Source organism: Acomys minous, assembly GCF_964271855.1.
Source record: "Acomys minous genome assembly, chromosome: 10".
In the NCBI taxonomy this organism is placed as follows: Eukaryota; Metazoa; Chordata; class Mammalia; order Rodentia; family Muridae; genus Acomys; species Acomys minous.
Window position 1 is genome coordinate 112,743,909 of NC_140491.1, and position 20,186 is coordinate 112,764,094.

Sequence of the window (20,186 nt, forward strand, 5' to 3'; positions counted from 1 at the left end):
CCATAGTGGCGCAGGCATGGGATCCCTGTCTCAATCCCACACCATCTGATTCCAATAACTTCTATCAAGCTATCTCCCATCCACAATCCCAAATACTTGTAAATGTTCTTCATCTGGGCCAAATCTCCATCTGTGCCTGCCATGTGTTTCTCCTCCATCTAACTCATGGCAGCCTTCCTCTCCTCGTGTTTCTCTCTCTCTCTCTCTCTCTCTCTCTCTCTCTCTCTCTCTCTCTCTCTCTCTCTCCATGCTTAGGCACACCTCTAGCTCCTTTGCCTTGCCCAGGTGGGACTTTTAATTAATCAAAAGGTGAGTCACAGAGACAGCAAGTAGTAATTAGCATCAAAATACATTAGACCATCCCCCCAACAACCTTATGCCAACAACAAGGTCTCACTATGTAACCTTGGCTAGCCTGGGATCCACTATGTAGATCAAGCTGGTGTTGAACTCACAGAGATCTGCTGGGCTCTGCTTCTCAGGGGCTGGTAGCAAAGGCCTGTGGCACCAAGCCCATTTCTCTATTACAGTTTTAAGATGATTGAGTTCAGTCCATTGTCATCATGGTGGCAAACATCGTGACATGCAAGCAAACATGGTACCAGAGAGGCAGCTGAGAGTTCTACACTTGATCTGCAGGCAGCAAGAAGACTGTGTGTCACACTGGGCATAGCTTGAGCATGTACTTCAAAGGCTGCTCCCACAGTGACATACTTTCTCCAACATGGTCATACCTTCTAATAGTGAGTAGTAGGTTTTTTCCTCCCATCCTAGCTCCCAGAATAATGACCCATGAGACTCAATTATTATTTTAAAAGTACCTAGGCCATATATCTAGGCTCTTCTCTAACAAGCTCATAACTTAAAGTAACCCATTTTTCTAATTTATATTCTGTCACATGGCTGGTTACCTGAGCTCAGGCACCACACATCCACCCTCTTCACGTCTTGCCAGCTAAGTCTCATGTGCCTGGGTCTATCCCAGAACCCCTTCTTCCTGCCAAATGTCCCACCTATTTCGTGCCTCAGGCATAGACCATAGGTTTTTCAATTGACAGGTGTTACACACACACACACACACACACACACACACACACACACACTTAGGGATTTCTCCGTGCCTAACAGTACCAACCCCCTTCCCCAACTTTGTGACTGAATACAAGCTTTGGGATGCCCACTGCCCTCCCCTCCCCATTCCTTCTGCCCAGAGTGCTAACACTATCACCACTACTAAGAGCTTTGTAGCCCTTGAGCAGGAGGCCACTAAAATTTAATGTGGCTCATTGCCAGACCTCCTTCCCACCTCAGGGCAGCGAACCCCTCCTTCCCACCCTGGGTCTATGAAAACTGGGAGTGAAAATGGTGCCAGCTCTTGTCAGCACCTCAGCAGGAGATATCCTGGGTGAATATTCTTGCCTCAACCAACCACTCAATGGAAACCAGACACCTTTCCTGCCTCACAAAGCCTGCTGCCTCAGCCATGGGAGCTGTCCATGGTGACAACAGCATTTCCTGCTTCAGCCTGCTGCCTTCACAGCTTACTATGTAAATTTTGGACGCAGTGTAAACTTTATTAGCCTTCAAGGCAGAAAACTGGCCTGATTTCTGCCTGAGAAAGCTTCGGCAGCCCGGCTCCCCGCCCCCTCCTCCCACGCACACCACTTTTGTAACTGCCATCTCCAGCCCTCAATTGGATTCATCCCAGATTATGCTAATTTGGGATGAGAAGTCTGGACAAAAACCTCACCAATCCTTGAGTTTCCCCCAGCTCAGGCTTGAAATCCTACCAATCTACACTCTGGAAATCCCTGCCCCAGAAAGCTCCGCCCCCTAAGGACCCTATATAAACACTGTGTCTGTGTTCTGTCTCCTCCTGAGAGCAGAGGCAACCACTGCAGGATTCATTCCTCCTGTCCGTGATTCATCCCTCCAATAAATCTCTTTTAAGAGATTTACCACCTGCTGTGACTCTTTCGTCAGAGGAAGGAGGAGGAGAGAAATGCAGAAAGAGCAGAGCTCAGGCTCTAAGTCTCCTCAGTTCCTCAGAGTTTAGGGGCAACCTTTCCCTGGGAGCTGTGCTGCCTCTGTTGAGGAGGCCTCCTCTCAGAGCTGTGAGGTTCCTGGGCTCCCATGCCTCAGGATACCTTTGGGACACTGTCCCACCTCAGGGCTGGGATACCTTCCCAGTTCTAGGAGTTTTGGAGAGCCTTCTAGTTGAGTACCAGAAGGCAGGCCACACCATCCACATATCACATGCATCCTGAAGAAGTTGGGTTTAATAGTGGAAATAGAACTGGGCAGCAGTGGCACATTCCTTTAATGCCAGCACTTGGGAGGCAGAGGCAGGTGGATCTCTATGAGTTCGAGGCCAGCCTGGTTTACAAAGTGAGTCCAGGATAGCTGGGGCTACATAGATAGACCTTATTTCAAAAATCAAAAACAAAAACAAAATACTGAAAACAACAGGATAGACCAGTTTGCCAGTGAAAATGAGGGCAAGCAGACAAAATGCAGTTTGTCTCTTGCATGTTCTTTTATGCGAGCTGCCACCAGGAGGTGTGGCTGGGATTAAGGGTAAGCCTCCTTCAAATGATCTCATTAAGATAATCTCACGATACTGGGTGTGGTGGTGAGTGCTTTTAATCTCAGCACTCTGAGAGGCAGAGGCAGGTGGATCACTGTGAGTTCAAGGCCAGCCTGGTCTATAGAGTGAGTCCAGGACAGCCATGGCTACAGAGAAACCCTGTCTTGAAAAACAATGGCAAACAAACAAACAAACAAAAAATAATAAACCTACTGGAGTGTTCAGGAACCTCAGTTTTAGTTGATTCCAAATGTAGTCAAACTGACAACTGAGATTAGCCATCTTAAACCCATGTTTTCTGGGATTCTGAAGAAACAGCTGTGATTCACCAGTTTGACTACAGTGAAACTAAAAGGTCCACTTTAACAGGGACCACATTAGCAACAGTCAGACTCCATTCTGTTTAAAAGCTACCAGACTCTATTGTTATAATAGAGAGAATTCCCTGGATAAGGTCAAGCTGACCAAGAGCCAATAAGTAAAAATAATGTTTATGTTCTAGGGGGAAATGTTTATATGTCCAGCTCTGGGAAAAAGTCCCTGTACCAGGTCACATCAACCACAAATCATGTTTATGACCAACATATCCTATAGCCCTGATGGTCAGCAAAAATTCCACAGCCGCACATGCAGCTGCCCTAGACCATACTGGCCGGGACCAACCAAAATAGAGGTCAGCAGGACCTGCTTTGTCTAGAAAATTAGAAAATAACTTGAGTCACAGCCAACCACCTTGTTGACCGTGTTCCCCTTGGCAACCCTTTGCATAAGCTAACTATGGGTTTTGCCTATATAAACTAACTCTGACAGGGGCTGGTTGTCACAGTTTCAATGTTCATACATTGAACTGTATCCCCTGGCATTAGATGGTCCTGAACTAGGTAAGAAAGCAGGCTATGCAAGCCATGTGGGAGCAATCCAGTAAGCAGTGTCCGGCCATAGTCTTTGCTTCCTTTGATGATTCGCTGCTGTAACACTGAAGTGGAATACAAATAACCCTTCCCACCTCAAGCTGTTTTTGTTAATAGTGTTTATCACATCAATGGAAACCCAACTCAGGCAAAAGTCAGTAGCAAGGAGTGAAGTACAACTGTGACAGACCAACCATTCTGGGGTTTTGTTTTGGCTTTCTTGAGGAATGTGGAAGCCTTTTGGATTTTGGACTAGAAAAGTGGTTAGATACTGAAAGTGGAGCTGAATGCGCCATCCAGGCAGGGGCTTGGAAGACAGTGATGCTGAGAGCTATGTAGACTGTGGAGGTTCAACTCCGGAGGTGTTGGAGTGAAACAATATTAAGAACTGTCAAGGGAACACACACACACACACACACACACACACACACACACACTCACACACACACACTCACACACACACACACACACTCACTCACACACACTCACTCACACACACACACTCACACACACTTACTCTCTCTCTCTCTCTCACACACACACACACACACACACACACACACACACACACACACTCACAGTCTCCATGGAAATAAGAAGCCAGCTGAGCACAGGTCTGACACAGACTCTTGTCTCAAGAGCACAGGGTTGAGAGACACTGAAAATGGCATGGCTCCTGCTGCCTAAGTGGTTGTACCTTTTCATTGCAAACTGCTTAATATTGAATCTGTGGCATGGTTATTCAGGTCTACAGTGAAGAAAAGCAAATGGGGCAGAAAGAAATATAAAATGTAATGCTTGAAGAGAGAAAGAGAGGCATGGAACTGAATGTTGCAACCAAGTCCTATGTGAAAGAGATAAGGAGAGTAAAGAGAGACCTGATCTGCACTGGAATAAAGGGAAAGGCAAGACCCCACCCAGCTAAGCCTCAAAATTATGAAGGGGAATAAGGCATTTCTTGCTCCTGTCTAGCAACAAGCAAAAGCTGTTGGAATGTCATCCAAGGGTCCAGGGGCCATCCTAAACGGGTAGCTGAACCTGGCATTGTTGTCTACCAGGTGCTGGCTTTAAGTTAGGCAGGATAGGAGAGTAAAGAGCCCTGGCTTGTTCTCCCATGGTTTCAGAGAGCCACTGAGAGGGGTAAAGTGTGGTGGAGCCCCTGAGTGACAGCCTTGAGATGCTATTATGTGAGGCTTTGGAAATAAAGCTTAGATTGCGTTGGAACCACAAAGATGCTGGAGGTGCCAGGGTTGTGGGATGTCTGATAAGGAGAGCTGCACACAGGAAGTGGAGCTACCCCAAGAGAGAGAGAGAGAGAGAGAGAGAGAGAGAGAGAGAGAGAGAGAGAGAGATGGACAGTGCAAGCAGAAAAACTGGAGGAACAGAGCCATCTAAGCCCTTTGACACTGGACACGAAGGTACAGGCAGGATTTGACATTTGCTTTGCTGAGTCTTGTGCTTGCTTTGATTCCGTGTTTCCTTACTGTGTTCCCGCTTCTTCCTTCTTCCTAAATTCTAGACCATTATATGTTGAAAGTATATAATTTGCATTTTACTTTTAATTTAATTGTAGTTTTTCAAGACAAGGTTTCTCTGTGTGGCCTTGGTTGTCCTGGACTTGCTTTGTAGACCAGGCTGGCTGGCCTCTGAAACTCACAGAGATCCTCCTGCCTCTGCCATCCAAGTGCTGGGATTACAGGCATGCACCACCATGCCCAGCTTGCTTTTTATTTATTTATTTTTTAACAGAGGGTTATAATTAAGAGATTTCCTAGAGTCTCAGAAGAGACTTTAGACTTTAAAAAAAGGACTGATCCTGAAAGAATGTGGAGACTGTCAGAGTGGAACTAAATGCATTTTGCATTATGGTATGATCATGAGCCTGGGAGGACCGAGGGGTGCGTGTGGTGTCTTGAATAGGATGTCCCCATAGTCTTGGGGATTTAGTACTCAGCTCCCAGTTGGGGGACTGTTTATGAGGTGGTGTCTTGCTGAAGGAAGTCACTGAGGGAGGACTTTGGGCATTGGGAAAAGCTGCATACCTTTCCCAATTCACTCTGATTGCTTCCTGACTGCAGGTTGGAGATGTGAGCCCGCGCTTTCCAGCTCCAGTGGCCGTCGCTCCAATCTTCCCTCATGGATTCTTATCCCTCTGCAACCATCGCCATAATAAACACTTTCTTCTATACATTACCTTGCCCATCATACTTTATCAGAGCAACAGGAAAGTAACTAAGTTAACTCCTGGGTGAATCGTAGATGCAATTAGTTACCCACAAACTATCCATTCATCCAACTTAACTCACATTCTGCACTCGGTCCCTAATATTTTAAAGAGCAGAGATAACAACCGCTGTCACTGCAGTTTGAAGCATTGAATTAGTTGACAGGCGTGACTAAAGTATGTCACCTATTAATTTCATGGGCAAGGTATTTTGTCCATTGTTAATGATTTATTTGAGGTTGTTAAAATACTTGAGTTAATAAATGTTCATTGTAATAGAGGTGAGACAGATGAAGGAGACCCAACACATGGGCCACTGGGCAGATGTGACTGACACCTTGTCAAAGCCCTGCTCAGTTCTGCTAAAAATCCCTGTCGTTGTTAATAATAGATTCTTTCAGCACTGTTGGGGTCCGTCCCCTCATCTCCGTGTCTCTTTAAGCAAGCACGTATGGGGAGGGGGTGAGGCAATGTGACTCCTCGATTGGCAGCTGTTAAACTCTCCCTGTTTTCTCTGCTTGTCTTAAGCAAAAGGATTGTTAGTCAGCCAGCACAGACAGCCCTGTGTCAAGAGCTCTTGAACTGTTTCTACTCACAGCCTCTCTTTGCCTGGGAAAATGTAGCCCAGATCTATTGGCAGGTAAAGTAGGTGGACTAATGATTTGACATAACTGGACCCACCTCTAATTCCAATTGTTGAACTGATCCTGTTGTTGATGCCTCCTATTGCTTTTTCAATTTCAGTTAATGTGTGACTTTTTAATTGCTTCCATCTGTCGATTAAATTTCTCCATTAGAGTGTTGAATCATTTCTGTGTCTTCTCCGAAGCAAAAGTTTCCTATTGGTTGCTCTTTGATTGGGGATTTTTTTTTTTTGGCACATATTGTGACCATGAGGAAGGTTAAACTTCCTAAAAGCTCATGATGCTTACTGGCATGAGATATCATGTGGGATTTGAAAAATTAGGGATTTATTCCAGTTCTTGTCTTATGGCTTTTTTTTGTGTGTGTGTGCCTATCTTTCCAGAAATATAAGCAGGCTGTGTGTGTGTGTGTGTGTGTGTGTGTGTGTGTGTGAGAGAGAGAGAGAGAGAGAGAGAGAGAGAGAGAGAGAGAGAGAGAGAGAGCTTTTTCTGACTTTTACTAATTCAGCACTAGACCAAATATTTCCCAAGCCTACTGTTTGTATGTTGTCACTGCCTCAGCAAGAGGGCCATCCAAAACTAAGTTTGTCTTGTGTCTGTAGATGGTATTTTACACAGGGACTGGGGCTTCCACAGAAGGGTGGTCCATCCCCACAAGGCTATCAGTAGGGTCAGGATGGGCCCTGTGCACCATATATAGCCATAGAGTTTTGTAAGGCACTGAAGGATTCTGCTCATCCTGAACATGCAATGTTTAATTTTTATTGTTTACTTGCCTAGAATTAGACCCAGCTATAGGAGCCTCACCTCTGTGTGTGTCATTGAGGGAGTTTCCAAACTGGGGTGGGAAGATACACCCTAAGTGTGAGTGGCATTCTCTCCTGTGCTGGGGTCCCAGACTAACTTAAAAAAAAGAGAAAAAGGAAAAGAAAAAAAGCGAACCAAACCAAACCAAGATGAACACTGGTGCTCCCCTTTTCCTTGATTACTGTTTGGTCCCATTGTCACACCTTCTCTGTCATGATGAAATGTAAGCCAAAATAAACAATTTTTTATTACATTTTTTTTTTGGTCAAGGATTTTGTTAGATCAATGAGAAGATAGAAGCTACAATCACTGTGTGTGTGTGTGTGTGTGTGTGTGTGTGTGTGTGTGTGTGTGTGTGTAGACAAACCCCAGGCTTCTAAACCAAGTCTCTGCCCACCAATGTGACCAGAATGTATCACATGGCTGAGTCCACACTTCACTGAGACCAGCACCGTGCTGGGGCAGGTCCAAGGCCCGTGCTGCCGTCTGATTCCTATCCCTGAGCTGGGCATGTGGCCAAAGGCTTCTACAATCAGCCGTAGGTGGTAGGTGACGCTGACTGGAATAGAGATCCAGTAGACGAGGCCGCCTGTCTTTCCCCAGGATCAGCGCTGTCCAGAGGCTCTGTCTACGGGCAGGCCATAGAAGGGGAAACTAACTCCCACCCATTACGTCTCACCACCTGAGCACTAAGTTCTGGGGCAACGTTCTGTGGTCTCCCCTCTTCTATGTCGAGTAAATAGCCTCTTGTTGCTTGTTGTTTTGCAGTCCTGTTAAAAGAAGTCCTTTGGCCATTAGGAGTGACACTGATGTGGGTCACACATGGATCTCACCATCAGCGCAAACGTCACCCTTCACCGTTTTCAAACGCACCCACATCCCTGCCATTGCTGGTTGTGATGCGTGCCAATACATGAGTGGAGTCTATCCCACCAGGAGGCAGGGCTCTACTTGGTTCTGGAGCAGGTGTAAGGACCCCTGAGGGTGTGACCTCACCTGGAGACAGAGTCACCGCATAGGCTTGGGGAACGAGTGGTGGAGATTACACTTTTGTCACGAACACTGCCACCAAGATAGATTACCTGAGTGCCTCAGACCCACTCTAAAGGCAGCAGTGATGTAGGCTGGACCCTGATTCTGTCCCACTAGATAGGTCCATGCCTGGTGCCAGTGCAGTTCTAGAGACTGTCTGAAAGCTCTGGCATGGTACTAGCTCTTCGTCTCCTGTCTCTTGGACGGTCTAACCATGGTCACCTAGCACTGAGTACCAATACTCACACTCTGTTCCTTGGTTGATGAGAGTCTTCTCATTAGTCGTCTAATGTAGTTCTGTGGCTGAACCTGTAGGTCTCCAATTGGGGGTAGGAGCCATTGGGTCTGCCTCACACTAGGGTGCACTGTGATGGACTTGGTTTGGGGTAGGGGTTGTGAGGTGCATCCCAGTCTTGGTTTCACTGTGATGGGTCTCATCCTGGGTTTTGTGCTGAAGGGCTAGACTGAACTCCCTTTCTCTCTGGCAAATGAAGGGACTCTGTCTATGAGCTGCTTTTGTGGGCTTCTGGGCTAGGTGACACTGGCGGTGCCTTTCTTCCTGTTTCCTTCTGGGGATTTTTCCCATGTTGTTGTTGAGTTGTTGTTTTGTTTTTTTGTCACACTAAAAGTAGTCACTGTGGTATCTCACCTAGTCTCTTAATTATTTTTCTATTGTGAAGAGACACCATGGCCAAGGAAACTAAGAGAAGAAAAAGGTTAATTTGGAGCTTGCCATGGTCTCTTCACAACAATAGAAAAATAACTAGGAGAGTAAGTGAGGTACCTCAGTGACTGCTTCTAGTGTGACAAAAAAACAAAATAAAAAACCAACATGGGAAGACTGAAAACATGGATCAACATAGCATTCTATGGGATTGCCAGGTGATACAGGTGTCTTTGTAATGAAGGGAAAGAAGAAAGGGGGAGAGGAAAAGAGGAGGATGGGGGAGGAAAGAGAAAAGAAGGAACAGACAGACAGACAGACAGACAGACAGACAGACAGTGAGATTAATACCTGGTACATATACAGAAGCTGGATAATATTGTGACTTTTAATGGCATAATGATCTGTCTTAGTTTTCTTTCCACTGCTTTGATAAACACCATGACCAAAAGCAGTTTGGAGAGGAACAGGTGGCTTATACATCCACACACAGTGCCTTATCAACAAAGTCAGAGCATGGGACCTGGAGGCAGGAACTAAAACGGACACAATGGGTTGGTGCTACTTACTGGCTTGTGTCCCAGGACTTGGTCAGCCCATTTTTTAAATAATACCCAGATCCAACAAGTGGGATAGGCCCTTCCACGTCCATCAAGAATACGTCCTACAGACTTGCTTATAGGCAGTATGCATGCTGCATTATCTCAATTGGTATTCCTCTGTCCAGATGACTCCACTAGTGCCAAGTAGGTGAGAACAGAACCAGGACACCATTCTCAGGTCCCTTTTTCACTCATGACCTTCTATCTTTATGTCAGGTAAGAAGCATCCTCATTGCATTTCTGCATATTTATATTACTCCTGTTCACCATGTGCTATTAACCACATTCACAGCTCCCTTTAGGTTAGTACCCTGGCATTGCTAGTTATTTTGTCCTTGTGATGCTCTGGGTTTGGATGTTGAATGTTGACTCATTCTCTTTGGCCTTAGGGCCCTGTCATCATCACTGTCACCAAAGAGCCAAGTTCCATGCGACCTTCCCCAACCTGTAGTGAGAAGCCGAAGCTGGATCCTTAAAGATGCAGGTGTGCCAGTCTCTTCTTGATGGTCTTGGTGAATAGCGTATTTTGGCTCTTCTTAAAAAAATAACATCATAAGGTTTTCTGTCCTCACACCAGCTCTAGCATGCCCATTTTCCCCAGGCTTTTCTAGTCAGCTATGGAAATTTGGACATTTCAATTTCCTCCTAGGCCATCACTTTCTCCAAGAGCCTGTCACCATAGTAACAAATCCTTCCATGCCTAGAATCCTTTCCAGAATTCAAATCCTTTGCCGAATGAGAGTGGACAGTGTGGGCAAACGCTCCCTTATCCATTCCTATGCTCTGATGTTCTCATCCGGTGAAAAGTTTTAGTAATTGAGCCACTATGTTGTGTAAGGGACTAGATGTGTCCACTGCTCAACCTAGAATGGGCTCTTCTATGTGCTTTAAGAATAAGGGAACCAGTGTCAAATCCAGGTTACCATGTGGGATGGCTGTTCTTGGTTGTCAACTTGACTACATCTTGAACGAACTACAATCCAATAATGGAGTATCGGGAAAGTTTTTGCTTGGTTTGAAGTGGGTGAATCTACATCTAGTCTGGACCTTTCAGGTAGGAAGACAAACATCTTTGACCTGGATCTTGAGGTGGGTCTTGAGGAGGGAAGACACACCTTTAGTCTGGGTCATAGATTCTGCTGGGAAGTCTATATAAGGTTGTAGACAAAGGAAGCTTTTGCTCTTTGCCTGCTTGCCCTTGCCTTGCTGGCACACCCGTTCCTTCACTGGCATGGGAGCTTACTTCTCTGAGATTCCAGCGGATAGAGAAGAACAGCTGAGGCACACAGCCTTGTGGACTAGGCAACTGCTTGACTCTTGAACTTCCCATTCACAGCCAGCCATTGTTGGATTAGCTGGGCTGCAGCCTGTAAGTCATTCCAATAAGTCACACACACACACACACACACACACACACACACACACACACACACTGTATGTATATATGTATATTTTATAAGTTCTGTTACTTTAGAGAACACTTATTAATACATCACTTACTTGTTGGGATAATTTTCATATGGGCCCTTCAAGACAGGGATATAACAGGTTTATGAGGCAGAGATGTCAGTGGTAAGAAAAAAACAAGAATCAGGATTGATCAGGAAACATTAGCATACAGCAGTGCAGGGCAAACACTCTCTAGACATCCAACAGAGAATTCAGAGCAAGAAATATCCATTAGAAGAGGCTTGCATTGAATGAAAGGGTGGGCTCTTGTACCACAATATTGGTTGGTCAATAGCTGGGGTTATCACAGGGAGAAAAGAGTCTATACTCTGAGACATCCTTGATGATGTTAAAGATAAGACTAAGAGTCTTAACATTGGAGGGAACTGTTTCTGTGTCTTCTACAAAGATATAGTGGCACAGAGATGAAGACAACAATCGGGTTTGATTGGTATTCCCCGAGTTCTTACTTAACTCATCATAATCTCAAGAATGGTGTGGGGGAAACCTGTGACATCAGAAAAGATGCTTAGCCTTCCCTGGGCAAAGTAAAAATAAAACTTTTAGAAGCTGAAGATTTTATGGCATGGCTATGAAGATTTGTCACTGGTCTCGGTGTCCATATTAGTTCTTCTTCTTCTTCTTCTTCTTTTTTTTTTTTTTTTTTTTTGAGAATTTCACATAAGAATATTATGTGACTGTAAAGTTATCTTAGGAATTTCATAAGGCTAAATATCAATGTTGTCCATGAAGTAAGCCCTTATTATAGTTAGTTATCCTGCCCCATACTCCTTCCTCCACCATGCCTTCTTAGTATTTTACTGTGAATTTCATACATGACTATCAAATCTATTCCCATCCCTTCACTTGCAATTCCTTCCTACCCATCCCCACTTTCCCCGGCTTTATGTGTTCTCTGTCTCTCACTGTTTTTAAACCCTTGGAGTCCACTTTGTGCTCCCTATACATGTGTTGGTTTCACACACTCCAGAACAACCTCTCTAAGGGTATCACTGCCCCGCATTTAGACATCAATCATCACTCAAGAAAGTGTCCCCACAGGCTTGTCCTTAGGCTAATCTGGTAGGGCATTTTCTCAATTGAGGTTGCCTCTTTTCAGCGGACTCTAGCTTATGTCAAGTAACAATGAACTGACCAACATAATATCTGCAATTATATGTATATGTATATGATGTACATGTAAATATTTTAAGAAGCTTTGGCAGTAGTAGGTGTCCATGTGGCATTTTAAAGAATGTGACATTATCCCAGTCAGAGAAACTATGATCCAAAAAGCGAATGACAGCAAATACTGGTGTGGAAGTGGTGCAATAGGACACTTATTCCTTGCTGGTGGGAGTGCAATCTGGTACAGTCACTATGGAACCCAGTGTGGAGGTTCCTCCGGAAACTGGGAATAGATGTACTATATGACTTAGTTATGCCACTTCTGGGCACATATCCAGAGACCACATCCGACCACAGAGATATTTGCTCAGCCATGTAATTGCTGCTATATGCACAGAGGTCTGGAAATAGAAATAGCCTAGAGATCCATCAGCTGATGAGTGGAATATTATTCAGCTGTGAAGAAAAATGAAATTGATAGGTATATGTATGGAGCTGGACACCATCATTCCGAGTAAGGTAATGCAGACCCAGAAGAACTATTGCATATTCCTTCTCACATATGGTTGCTAGATTTGCAACTTTACATAAGTGTACTAAGTTGAGGTGGCCATAAAAGTCAGGAAACTATCAAGGGAGCATACTGGGTGCTTTGAGGGAAGGGGATAGGACACAGGTGGTATGAAGGGAGAAAGTGGATTAGTGGAACAGGAATAGTTAAGTGGGGTCAGGGATGGGAGAGCACGGTGGAGGAGGAGGGAGTACGGGAAGGATAACTAACGATAATAGGTCTCATTTGTGATATGTATTAATAAAACCCACATGAAATAGCTAAGGGGCTTTACTTTCCTTCATTCTGTTATTATTAGAATTGACTAAAGTCATCTGGCCTCATTACTGAATGAATAGATTTCGACTTTCTTTTAAAGTTTAGATGAAAACTCTTGCTTGGGCAGCAGGCTAGTGATAGCGTCTCTTTCCCAGACTGTCTCAGAACCCAGGAAGGGCTCCACTTAGTATCCTGGACTAAGGATGTACTGTGAGCACAGTCTACTGTTACAGGATTGCTTAGAAAGCTTCAGGTTGTATCGATGAAGCAGTTCAGGGTTTCCAGAGTTCTTTTCTTCCCTGAAGCAGATGACAGATTTAATCAAATTCAATTGTATGAGCCAAGGTCCAGTGAATGAAAAGAACAACTATAGTAGATGTAAACAAACAAAGGTGTTTTCAATGTGATTATTTATCCAGACGACTTTTAGGTTTTGATGTTCTGTTTTTCTATGAAGATACATGATAGCTCATTTCTCCTTTCTTCTGAAGTTATTTCAGACCTTTAATTTAGTACACCATGTCTTAGGAATTGAATTCTCTCTAACACATTAAAAAAACCAAGAAAATGTTTTTTTTTATCAAGTTTCCTTACTTTCACAGGGATATACTTTTTGCAAAAATTCATATGAACAATTTCTCCTTTTTAGCCAGGATATAATTTGACAAATCAATAATGAAGTTGCACATGAAGGGTTGCCTTTGGGCATAGGTCTGATGTAAGCATGTACTAGCAATGGTTTATTTACATGTGCAGAGCAGTGATGGTAGAAAACTTTAGTGACTGACATTAATCACAAAGACCAGACAAATGAGTAACGACCATTGCCTTGGATGCTAAACTGATGTGAAGACCCTTGGTGTCCCCTTTTCCAGAGAAGGCTAACTTCCAGCTTGTGGAAAAGACAGAAGGGTAGAAGATAGGAGGCAGCCATACTGGAAACATTAAATAGCCAAGCAAAACTTAGACTTTGCTGTTGTTCCAGATGGAGGGCAGAGTTGACACACAAATGAGGTTTTGGAAGTGTGTAGCCGGGCAGTGGTGGTGCACACCTTTAATCCCAGCACTGAGGGAGGCAGAGGCAGTGGGTCTCTGAATTTGAGGCCAGGCTGGTCTACAGAGTAAGTTCCATGACAGCCAAGGCTACACAGAGAAACCCTGTCTCAAAAAATAAAATAATTAAAAAAATAAACGTGTCAGGGTAGTTAAGGCTGTCGTTGTGCCAAGAGATCGCTTTTGTCTTTTGTTTTTGAGGAGCTTGGCAACAGGAAGGAGGCAGAGGATGTTAAATATGTACATAGTTCAAGGAAGCACTTTTCCACCCAGGTGGCCCTGGAGGACATGAGAGATTTAAATTATACTGTCCATTTTGGTTTAGAGGAATGGACTACTACTCCTCCTTTTACCCAGGCCAGTGTGTGTGTGTGGGTCTCTTGAAGAAGATAAATTTAAACAAATAAAGAATTTTCCTTGCTTTCCAACTCTTCTTTGTAACGTGTCTGGTCCTATTATAGTTATACCTAAGATCATATTTAATCTAAGTACAAAATACTTATAACCGTGTGTTTAAGAGCTCAGAGTACAGGCTCCTGGAAGTGAATAGCCTTCTGTTGATTTTTCATAATTTTCTTTTCCAGGCTGCCTAAATCTCAGATGAGCATGCTAGTCACACTGCAAAGCTAAAGCTTTGACTCACTGGTGAGTGACTCAATTCTCTCACATGTTGAATGTTTTAACAAGTGCTCAGTGCTTATGTAACCCACATGTAATAACTCAAAAGTGTTCCCAGAACTATTTTCTGACAGCTCCTACAAAAACACTTTAGTTGGGGTAGCCAGCAGCTTTTAACTGCCACAGGGGATGTTTTGATATGGGAAGTGGGTGGAAACAAAACAAAACCTTCAGTGAAGACTGTTCTGGTCTCTTCCCGAAATCTACCCCCACTTGTGTTATTCTTTCTGACGTTATTTCCAAAAAGAAGCTGTTCTTTGCAGACAAATGTGAACACTTCCAGAAAGTAAATAGTGTTTTTTGTTTTTGTGTAAATTAAAGCAAAGGCAGGAGAAAAGAGTTTGTAGGAGGTAAAGTAGAGATGAAGAGGCAAATGGATTCCAAGAACAGAGAGCAAAGGTGAGTTCAAAGGGACCAGGAAAGTGTGAGGAAAGAGAGATGGCAGTGAAATGTGGGTGTGGATCTCAGAGTCAGCGTCTAGTGAGAACAATCACCATGGCTTTATGGTGCAAAGACAAAAGAAATCATTTTAGTGTATGAGGAGTTGGTATGATAAATGCTAAATGCCAAACTCTTATCAGTGGTTGAGGCCACTGGGAAACAGCAGAAAACATACTAAGCAAGTCTGCCTGAAAATGTTGGCCTCCGTATAGGAAGAGAAGAACAATTGCAAGTCATCGGGGGCAGTGGAGAATGGAGGTTAGCACATCGTGATGGTTACAGCCAGTATGTCTAAATACTCATTCATCACTTGTATTGTTCATTGTCACACAATACACTAAAATATCACTTATTGTAGTTTCTGTGGATCAGGAAATCAACGTATATCTTAGCTGGGTCCTCTGGCTCTTTATCTCTCACAACAGTGAGGGCATTAGTAAACGCAAGGACTGATGGGTAGAAGATTTCTTCTGCTATTACCTGACTATTTGCCTTTCTACAAAATTCATATGAAATCGTGCACTCAGAAAAGTGATGACATTTTGGCATTCCAATGAGTGGCACACCCCACAGACAGAGATATCACTCCAGCTGAGGACAAACTGAGAAGCCATCAGATGTGGTAAGTGATCTGAAAAATCCTCAAGGAGAGAGTCAAGGATGGGAAGTAATAGAAGGCTTTAAACCCTGTATAGTGCTACTCTAGATGGGCTGAAAAAAGCAAAGAATGAAAAGCTAAATGGCTTAGCTGAAATTGTCCCAATACCAATTGTGATTATTATCATTTTTTATTTTATACTTCATTCTTGATAGCCATAATGGCTTTCTGTACCCACACTAAGAAAAAAAAAACCTTTAGAGATACAGGAAAAAGAAAAATATGGAAAGATACAAGCCTTAGAAGGAAAATTAGAGAGACTTATAAATGAGATTAAGAAAAACACTCACACACAGACAGAGAAAGTTAGACAAGAGCCTACCATACCACAGCATTATAAATCTGGAAGCAGGCAGCTTAATGTTGTTAGAAAACCAATTTTAGTATATCCAGTTACTATACAAGACATTCCAGGAGATGATAGACACCCACAAGGTGATAATAAAATTGAATGGGTACCTATAGACATTAGATTTGAGGAGACTTAAGGAATCTGTTGTCTCCTATGGCATGCATAGGAGCCTATGTGAAGCAGATTCTAAATTCATGGTCAACTCAGAATAGGATTATCCTCCAAGACTGGAAAAAACTGACAACATCAGTATTGGAACCTGGTCCTCAGTTACAATGGCATTCAATGGAAAGAGGAAGTGAAGGACATAAAACTATGGAATCAGGCCAGAAGGATTGATATTTCCCAGGATCAGTTGCTAGGTGAAGGTCAATATGTTGACTTACAAAGGCAGTTGGAATTTGATGATCACACATTGGTACTATGTCATCAAGCAACTTTAAATGCTTGGCATAAGGTTGAAGAATCAGGAAAGAGGTCTGAGTCATTTACTAAAATTATACAAGACCCAAGAGAAGCTTTCACTGATTTTTCTTTCAAAGATTTACTTCAGCTATAAATAGAATAGTATCAGATTCCAATGTCTGAAAAGTACTAATTGAAACTTTGCCTTTTGAAAAATGCTAATTAAGAATGGAAAAGAGTTCTTATACATTTAAAGGCATAGATTAGAGAAATAGATTAGGCATACAGCTGAAATTGGATCTCATGTTTATGATGATAATATGATAGGAGAAGTAATTTCTAAAAGATTTAGGAAAAGTCAAAATGGCAAATGTTTTAATTGTGGTAAACAAGGTCATTTGAAAAAGGATTGGAGGCAAGGCTTTCCTAGAAACAATGGTTTTTCTAGAGATAATCCAAAAAGAAGGCTCCAGTGTCTGGAGTATGCAGAAAATGCAGCAAGGGCAGGTACTGAACTAATGAGGCCAATCAACAAGAGGTAGGTAGGCAAGGTAACCCTTTGCCTTCAGGAAACTCCAAATGGGGCCTCCCTTAGGCTCCAACATCAAATTCCATTCAATCATTCCCTGTCAGCATAGGAGAAACTCATCCACAGAGCAATTAAAAGATTTAGTGCCTGTTGTTATAAACAACACTGCTCTGGATGTAATTAAGAACAGAACAGCCTCAACAGATAAAACAAAACAAAACAAAACAGAAACAAATATATTGGGATCCAAGATGGCAGTGCCAAATACACACAGTCTCTGATCTGTAGGACAGAGACTAGGGACCTGGCTGGGAGCTACAGACCACAAGACCTGGAGAGTCCTAGGTGAAAGGGGTCTACACAGTGCAGAGCACAGGTTGGTCTGGCCTCAGGCCATCCAACTGGCCCATGGATGACAGGTGCCCAGTCCCCAGAGTCTGGACCCATACCAGCCTGCAAGCTGCGGCTGTGCTCTAAATCATGGACTCTGTATCTGGTACTGAACAGTGGATGGTGAAGCACCAGAGTCTGAATCTACTGGCCTGGGGAGAACCCAGGAAAATGGGTGAATCTGACCTCAGACCACCCTGCCAGTCCACAGAAAGCCTCAGTGGTGGGCAACTACAAGGGCACGGTATCCAATGCCCAGCACAGCCTGTCATGCTGTGCCTTCATTCTTTCTCTCTCCCTCTCTGACTGATTGGTGGGGTACAGAGAAATAGCTTCAGTGTCTGCTGGCCCAGGGGGAGCTGAGAGTGTGGATCTGGGATAGATCTGACCTCACATCATCCTGCTAGTCCATGAAGGGACCCTGGCTCCCACGGGGCTCCCATGGGGCCCAGGTGGCCATGGACATGTTCTCCAGCTACAGTGCCATAGCCACACTCTCTGGTTGGGTGATATAAGGCAGTTTGGCCTGAATAGATCCTGCAGAAACCTACCCAGCCACCCCAGCAGACTGTTCCCACACACTTGGGCAGGACTGAACTGGCCTGAGGGGTTTGAGCAGAAACCTAGTGATCCACCCCAACCCAGAGAGTCATTCCAGAGCTCTCAGGCTGGACCGAACCAGCCTGAACAGATCTAGTGGAAGCCTAGACAACTGCCACAAGCCAGAGGGCAGTATCTGCTCTCTCAGGCTGAACTGAACCTAGACCCCATGGCCTGGATGGATCAGGCAGAAGCCTGGGCAACTGATGCAAGCCACAGGGGTTCCAGAACTCTAGGGTGGACTGAGCCTAGCCTCCCAAAGCCCCAGGGCCTGAGGGAAAGTTTTTCAAAGCCCAGTCAAAGGCACAATAACTGGTCTTATCTATACTACCTTAAACTGATTGTTGGCCTGAAGAGCACCAGAACTTGCCTTTGCTGACCCAGTGGGGAGCCCAGGGTGTGGATCAAAGTCCCCTGGAGCTGAAACTAGGTCACCTGCCTGATTCAGGGGAGGGTTCCTTGATCCCACAGGTGAGGGTTCTTGGCCTATAAACACTCACCAACGAATTGCTCTTAACAACCAGCGAAGGACACCAGATACTACCTCCCAACGTCAGAGACAGCAAGATGACTAAAGACCAGAGTAAAATACACAAACAGCAAAAACCAAAACAATATGGTATCTCTAGAACCGAGCTAGCCCAAAGAATTCAACCCTGGGAACTCAAACACAACTGAAGCACAAGAAAATGATCTCAAATCCTTAGAAATGAAGATGATAATGGAAGAAATGAATAAAATATGTAAACAAATGCAGAAAGATGCAGCCAAACAGATTGAGGACATTAAAGAGGCCTATAGAGAGGAAATGAAGAAATCACTGGAAGAAATTCAGGAAAATACATACAATCAGATGAAGGAAATCAATAAAACAGTTCAATATCTGAAGATGAAAATGGAAACAATGATAAAAGCACAGACAGAAGAAAGCCAGAAATGAGAGAACTTAGAACAGAAAGCAGGAAATACAGAAGTAAGCTTCTCTAACAGAATTCAAGAGATGGAGGAAAGAATCTTGGAAGTAGAAGATAGAATTGCAGAATTTGATGCAACCATCAAAGAAAAGGTAAATCTGAAAAATTCCTGACACAAAACATGCAAGAAATCAAGGACACCATGAAAAGATGAAACCTGAAGATAAAAGGAATTGAGGAAAGAGAAGACACCTGGCTCCAAGCCCCAGAAAATGTTTTCAACAAAATCATAGAAGAAAATTTCCCCAATTTAAAGAAGAGATGCAAATAAACATACAAGAGGCCTACAGGACAGCAAATAGAAGAGAAGAGAAAAGAAAATCCTCCCATCACATAATAATCCAAACACAAAATGTACAGAACAAAGAAAAGTATTAAAAGCAACAAGGGAAAAATGCCAAGTAACATATAATGGCAAACTTATCAGAATTACACCCAAGTTCTCAACAGAGACCATGAAAGCCACAAGGCCTTGGACAGAGGTCCTGCAAACCCTAAGAAACCACAGATGCCAGTCCAGACTATTATACCTAGTGAAACTTTCAATAACCATTGACAGGGAAAACAAGATATTACATGACAAAAACAAATTCAAACAGTACTTATCTACAAATCTTGCCCTAAAGAAATTACTACAAGGAAAACTCCAACCCAAAGTGATAAACTACAGCCAAAATAACACAGGAAATAGATAACTTCATTGTTGCAAAACATAACCACACAAACACTCTACTGCAACCAACATCAAAATCAAGGGACTTAATAGTCACTGGTCATTAATATCTCTCAACATCAATGGTCTCAATTCTCCAATAAAAAGACACAGACTGAGTGGCTGCATAAACAAGACCCAACATTCATCTGCATTCAAGAAATACATCTCAGCCACAATAATAGACATTACCTCAGGATAAAGGGCTGGAAAAAGGTATTCCAAGCAAACAGACACAAGAAGTAAGCTGGTGTTGCCACTTTAATATCTAACAAAATAGACTTTCAACCAAAATTAATCAAAAAAGATGAGGAAGGACACTTCATACTCATCAAAGTAAGTTCAACCAAGATGACAGCACAATTCTGAATATCTATGCCCCAATACAAAGGTATCCACATTTGTAAAAGAAATATTAACAAAGGTTAATCACACATCAATCCCCACGCATTAATAGTGGGAGACTTCAACACCTCACTTTCACCAAAGGATAGGTCAGTGAAACAGAAACTAAATA

At 43.4% G+C, this 20,186-nt stretch overlaps 1 long non-coding RNA gene across 3 annotated transcripts in view; it reads left to right on the forward strand.

Annotated features, from left to right (window-relative positions):
- The window catches only part of LOC311607768, a 33,691-nt gene that overhangs the window by 1,620 nt on the left and 11,885 nt on the right, over positions 1-20,186 (forward strand). For 2 of the 3 annotated variants that reach the window (XR_014782730.1, XR_014782731.1), the window contains exons 2-3: positions 14,515-14,575; positions 14,930-15,007. This is a non-coding gene — a long non-coding RNA (uncharacterized lncRNA). Of the gene's footprint in view, positions 1-14,514; positions 14,576-14,929; positions 15,008-15,474; positions 15,594-20,186 lie in introns of those variants that run through there. The other variant, XR_014782732.1, reaches the window with a different exon arrangement.